This window comes from Oratosquilla oratoria, chromosome 7 (genome assembly GCF_046742065.1).
Source record: "Oratosquilla oratoria isolate Oo_2021 chromosome 7, ASM4674206v1, whole genome shotgun sequence".
NCBI lineage: Eukaryota > Metazoa > Arthropoda > Malacostraca > Stomatopoda > Squillidae > Oratosquilla > Oratosquilla oratoria.
This window is the reverse complement of record NC_134783.1, coordinates 39,393,967-39,401,466: the sequence shown is the minus strand read 5'-3', so window position 1 is coordinate 39,401,466 and position 7,500 is coordinate 39,393,967.

Below are 7,500 nucleotides of genomic sequence, written 5' to 3'. Positions count from 1 at the left end.
GTTGGTGAGATTATATCACCATGCAATGAATAGATAAATGTATGAGTATATATAATGAAATAATAAATAAGAAATGCGCTCATGGCCTTTTGGTGATGAAGGAATTTTATTAAATATTTTTATGCAGTGAATGGAATAATAATAATAAATTATTATTATTATTATTATTGTTATTTTTATTATATATTCATTTTTTGTAAAACCTGGGTTTATGTGAATATGAATTATATCTCTCTATCCCTCCGATAGAAAAAAATGTGCTATTTATGATAGGTAATTTTTGTAATCAACACAGCGCAATAAATGCGGAATAAAGAATAATTCACAGCTTAAATGATAATCATGGATCGTCAGAATTGCCAACAGCTGCAGAAAGTAAATAACGAACCTGTCCCTCATCTCCTATGTGCCACACTGGATCAAGATGGTCATGGGCAGTTGGTACTCCTGAGCGTACGTGATGAAGATAATGCATCAGAGAGAAATATGACCCAAGTTGGCTTAGCGTAAACGTATTTACTCCTTCAGATTTATGTTGACACTTGGGGTGATCAAATCTGGACTCTTGGAGGGTCGACCATGCTAATAAAACGAACAAGACATTTGTCGTCTATTGGGAAGTGGATATTTCGTGTAAGACACTTTCTTCAAATAGGATAATATTTTCCGTGCCTGATGTTACTTTTTTGTTTTAATACAGTCGCTGAGTAGGGTTTTATTTGCTGCAGATATTCGAATCGACAAAAAAAACAAACATTACTAAGCCTTACCTACATGTGGTAGAATATACACACACACACACACACACACACACACACACACACACACACACACACACACAGCCACGGTCCACAGTTTCTGACACATCCGGGCTCCCCAGAGGCCAGGAGCTACAATATTAACGACTAAAGCATTTTGTAAGTGCTGCCGACTTCAAACGCGATTTCCTCACGAAATATGCTTGCTATTGAAAATGCACTTGACAGTTATATAGACTAATTCATGAAATTGAATCATCATGACTATACGTAAGAATATTTCTACTTTGGAATGTTATTATAACGTCAGTAGTGTTTGCTCAATCTATGGATTTTATACTGTTTATGTATGTATATATATATATATATATATATATATATATATATATATATATATATATATATATATCTTCCCTTTAAATTTAAATTTATATCCTGATAATGTCTTGCTTAAGACGAAACGTCGATGTCAAATAAGAACAAATGGAAGAATATAGAGACCTAGTTTCAATTCACCCAGTTAATGGAAAATCTCTTATCAGGAAAATCGAGAATACGAAGAAAAAACTGAACTACAACAATGCTGTCGTTTTTAACTCCACGTGTATTACTGAGAACCTGCTCCCCCCCTTTACTAATATATATATATATATATATATATATATACATGTTGCAACAGTAATCACAAAAAACACGTGAATAAAGATTTTTGCTTGTAACCACGAGGAAATTAAAGATCGGAATACTGAACGTTTTCGTCTTAATTGACGAAAACGTTCAGTATTCCGATCTTTAATTTGCTCGTGGTTACAAGCAAAAATATATACATGTGTGCGTGTGTGTGTATTAATATGTATATATACCGGAGGATGTGGATTCGAGAGACCCTTTAACATGTGTGCGAGAAAACTACGGGTATATATATATATATATATATATACTGTGTATAATGGGAAAGGTGGAGGGGGAAACACGTGTCTTTATCTGAATATCGAGTTTATTCCTGACCGGTTTCGCATACATTAGCTGTGTGTATGTTGTATATATATATGTGTGTGTGTGTTGTTATGCCTTCCGCAAGGAGATATGGAAATATGTCTAGGAGGGGTTCGTACTTAGTGGCCTTGATGTGGTTAAGGCAAATCCAAACGGAAGTTAACATAAATAACTAATTTAATGAATAACAAAAAGCCAACAAAACAAATATAAGAACTTTACAACAACAAAATTAATCAATTGACAATTAATTCCTCCACCGAAAACCAAGTCATGAGAATATAGATTACGTGGTGACGCCACGGTACTAGAGCAAAAGCGATATGGGAGAGGTTAAGTTACGCGCCGCTCGCCAGCGAAATAGTCCTGGCTAGGAGCCGGCAGATGCATTATATATACAGTTGGCGAGGACGGGAGGAAGGCGAAGGATGAGCCGGACAGAACTGGTTTTCACGTCCGTCGGCTTAGAGAGAGTAGATCCCATAAAGTATACAAGCAGTTTTTTACCGTATATACGTAATTACCTAACAAGTACAGGATAACACAGATACAGATATTTTTAGATACATGGAGGATGGTGGGCCATCACAACGTATACAAGCAATTTACAGTACATACATAATTATCTTACAATTAATAGATTGACATACAGATACAGACATTTTATATACATGGAGGATGGTGGGCCATCACAATATATATATGTATATATAGGTGAGGATGTGGTTCAGAGAGATCCTTCCATAGGGGTGGGAGAAGACTCCCACAAGGAAGCTACTAGCCTCTGCCTGTCGCCATAGAATTTAATTCAAGAAGAAAATTTCCCAGTAACAATAATCTCCAATAACCCATTCATTCCACTGGACCGACTTATGAGTATTACTTTGGCTGCCACCGGACAATTTTATTAAGCTCACAAGGACCTCTGGGCCTTAAAGGGTTAACCTTTGTCGAGGGAGGTTCTCTGAGGGTTAATCTCGAATGTCCTCGTCGATGTGGTGGAAAGTGTCCCTGGGACTCGCGGCCACTCGGAGATCGGGAGATCTTTGATACATTCTAGAGCAACGAACATGACGGAATGGCTGGCCGCCAAATCCATCACGATGCAAAGGACCTGAAGGAAGCCTGCCGGTCGGGAAAAAAAAGGGATAGACCAAACAACAACGATATGGAAGGCCGGCCGGTAAGCACAGGCGGTAAAGGACCTGCAAGAACACCCGGCCGGCCAGCCGGGAGAAGGACCAGAATAACCAATGATACTGAAGGCCGACCGGCAAACACAGCAAGAAAGGAGTTGAAGGAACAGCCGGGCGGGCGGGAAAGAGGGAGGGACCAAAAACAAAAAACGATACGGAAGGCCGGCCGCGAAACTGGGTGGGACAATATAAAAACGGTACGGATAGGCAGCTCCGCAAGTACAGAATGCTGATAAGCCGGCAGGCACAGACAGGAGACGAAACAGCCGGCCGCCCGGCTGGGAAAGAAGGGGGGACAACAAAATCTCCAGGAAGAATGGCCGGCCAGGAAAAGGGTTAGGGCAACAGAGCAATGGGGTTTTCCCTCAGTTGAATAAACTTGATAAAAAAAGGTAAATAAACAAAACATAGGTCGAGATGGATAGAATCGCTAGCCATCCAAGACCTGTGGCAGAGTCTTTATGTTTTCCCACACATTTCTGACTTGGAAAAGAAAATAGCACTTAATATTAGATTAACATTTTTTCCTTCGTCCTCATAAGTGCCCTCTCAAGCAGTGTTTCTTACGTAGGGCACCCCAGGAAGTCAGGGCTTCCTTGAGGGTTTCCAGGTACTCTTCCTGAGGGGACAGTGATGAATTTATATAAAAAAACACGCGCGCTCACACACGCACACACTCACGCACAGGCACACACGCGCGCGCACACACACACGCAACACACACGTGCAACACACACACACACGCACCACATACACACGCAACACATACACACACACATACACGCAACACATACACACACACGCAACACATACACACACACATACGTACATATACACACACACACAAACGCACACACCTTCACACACATGCGTGCACACACACATGATCGCGCGCGCACACACATACACACACACACACACACACACACACACACACACACACACACACACATGGTGCGACGGCGCAGTGATAGCGTTCGCAACCGCTAATTTAGCGGTCCGAGTTCTATTCCCGCTTAAAGCTTGAAATAATTTCAGCATCGCTGCACTGGGAGCCGGCACTCCAACTCTCGTAGGCAAGGAGTTCGGTGTATGTGTGTGTGTGTTAGATCACATCATTACACTTAGATCGGGCATATGAGCTCAGAGCTCTCAACCGTGAGGGCAATAACTATCGATCACGATTGCAGCACGTGATCTGCCCATGGTAAAACACACAAAGGATTATAAAGGAGGAGCATGCCGACAGGAGACCTTTTGGTCCATAACTAGGTCGGGTGCGAAAAAATATAATAATGATAAGTAAACAAATAGAAATTTATAACAGAATAGATAGTAATAAACAAAATAAATGCATTGGTATAGTTAAATAATAAACATACAGGAAAATAGTAAATAATAATTTGACATAAATAATAATAAATGAAAATCAAGCAAATAAACAGACAAATAATAACAAACAATATAAAATAAATGATAGGCATTACAGCATCTTGCTTAGGTGTTTAAATGATTCTTAAAACTTCGAACTGAATTACATTGCACTGCCTCTGCAGGAAGTTTATTCCATTCATTAACTACACAGTTGGCGAAGTTGTTTCTACCCACTTCCTAATTAAATCTATTTCCTGACAATTTGAGACCTTTATTTCTGGTCTGATTCTCATTCAGTGTGAAAATTTTGTCACTTTTGATGTTAACAATTTCCTTTAGAATCTTAAATACCTGTATCAAGTAACTTCTGAGTCTACGCGTAGGGAAATCAGATTCATATGTTTTAGTCGATTTTCGTATGATTTATTTTTGATATTTGGAATCAGTTTTGTGGCTCGCCGTTGTACTTTTTCCAATCTGTCAATGTCTTTAATGAGATTCGGTTACTATACGGAAACAGCATATTCCAAATGTGAGACGAACTAACGATTTATATAGCTTGTTAATGACAGATGGACTTTTGAAGTCAAAAGATCTCGCAATCAATCCCAGAATCTTATTTGCTTTCTGAGGGGCTGAAATACACTGCTTGGATTATTTGAGATCGTTATTGATAATTACGCCGAGATCCTTTTCACTATCCACTTTTGTTAACACACACACCACCTCCACGTTACAATGATTTTTGAGTATCCGTCGCCTGTTCCAACGAACCATACTGACGTCATAACATTCTTAAACAGAAATATTCCTATAGTTATGATGATTCAACTTTATGATTTAATCTGTACAGTATAAATGTCAAGTGCATTTTCAAGTGCAAGCATATTTTGTGAGGAACTTTCGCGCTCCAGATGGCAGAGCTTACAAACTGCTTTTGTTGTCAGAACTCATGTAGCTCCCAACCAGGTCATATGTTACTTGTAGGGAGTGCGGGTGTGGTAGAAACTGTGGATCGTGGCTATATATATATATATATATATATATATATATATATATATATATATATATATATATATATATATATATATATATATATATATATATATGCATGTGTGTGCGTTTGCGGGGTGACTCTATGGTCATTACCGAACTTGAGAAGGGAATGAGGAGTTTCCAGGATGTGAATGACATTTTTTTTTTGTGAACATTCATTTCATGTTCGCTAAAGATGGTCGTCGTTCTCTTCCGGGGTTCACCGGATGTGCAGACTTAACCACGAAGCCATGTCTGTTGCTTAAGCTCGGAATCTGCTTGACGGGGGTGGCTGACCCTATCCCACACCCCCTCCCTCACCTTCCTCTCTCCCACTCCTCTTCCTCCTCCTCTTCTTCCTCTTCTCTCGCCTCCTTTCTCCTCCACTTCTTCCCCTGCCTCCTTTTCCATTTCTTCCTCTTCCTCTTCCTCTTTTTCCTCTTCCTCCTTCCTCCCATTTTCCATCATCCTCTTCCTCCTTCTCCACTTCCTCTTTCTCTTCCACCTTCTCCTCTTCTATCTTTTCCTTTCCGTATTCTTATTCTCCACTTTCTCCTTCTCCTCCACCACCCCTTTACGGACCAGAGTCACGCAGTGTTCTTTTATGGTTAACGAATGGAATAGACTTAGTAACCATGTTGTAGTGAGCTCTGATGGGAATAATAGATGGTAATGGACACGGAACTGGTTAGTGGGGGCCATATGGTCTCTTGCAGTCTCCTTCATCCTCGTGTACTTTTATCATGTATTACCTCCAGGGATAGAAGCGCTGGTTATCGGTGACGTAACTCAAAATCCCGTTTCCTACCTCCCCTCTTCATCCCTCCATCCTTCCTTTCCTCCCTCCTTCCTTCCCTCTCTCCTTCATCCTTTCTTCCCTCTCTCCTTCCTCCTTCCTTCCCGCTCTCCTCCCTCCCTCCATCCTTCCCTCTTCCCTCCCTCCCTCTCACCTTCCTCCATCCTTCCCTCATCCCTCCTTCCTTCCCTCTCATCTCCCTCCATCCTTCTCTCCTCCCTCCTTCATTCCCTCTCTCCTCCCTCCCTCCTTCCTTCCTCCTCCTTTCTTCCTCTCTCATCCCTCTATCCTTCCTCCCTCCCTCCTTCTCTCTCTTCTCCCTCCATACTTCCCTCCTCCCTCCTTCCTTCCCTCTCTCCTCCCTCCCTCCATCCTTCCTTCCCGCCTCCCTCCTTTCCTCTCTCCTCCCTCCTTCCCTCTATCCTCCCTCCATCCTTCCCTCCTCCCTCCTTCCTTCCCTCTCTTCTCCCTCCATCCTTCCCTCCTCCTTCCTTCCTTCCTTCTCTCCTCCCTCTATCTTTCCTTCTTTCCTCCCTCCTTCCCTCCTTCTCTCTCTTCTCCCTCTATCCTTCCTTCTTTCCTCCCTCCTTCCCTCTCTTCTCCCTCCCTCCATCCTTCCCTCCTCCCTCCCTCCATCCTTCCTTCCCTCCTCCCTCCTTCCCTCTCTCCTCCCTCCCTCCTTCCCTCCTCCCTCCTTCCTTCCTCTCTCCTCCCTCCTTTCCCCCTCGTTTCCTACCTCTCTGTCCCTCCTTCCCTCCGTGCCTGTCACCTCTGACGTCACAGGGTTCGGATATGGTGGCCGTGACATAGTGATGGGCGTGACTTAGGAGTGGGCGTCCCGTGGCATGGCACCCTTGGCACTGTGCCACGTGTCGCCTCCTCACGCAGGAGGAATGTGGTAAAGGAATGCATCGGAGGTAGAGCAGTCAATATGTAAATTACCTAGTCAATATATGAATTGCCTAGTCATTATATGAATTGTCTAATCAATATGGGAATTGTCTAGTCAATTGATCAATTATCCAGTCAATTTATCAATTAATCGTCTATTCAGAGTCCACTGCTGTGGCCTCTCGAGGCCTGTCGTAACCACTTGTACGAGTTGCACAACTGCGCCAGTTTGCCACGTTGCCCCTCCAAACAGGTACGAGGGAAAAGGGAGGGAGAGGTAGGGGGGGAGTGTAGGGAGAATGATTAGGTTCTTGAGGGAGTGGCAGGCACACACACACACACACACACACACACACACACACACACACACACACACACACACACACACACACACACACACACACACACACACACTGCTTTACAAGCTGGCTCTCATTCGGTAGAGTAATAGCTG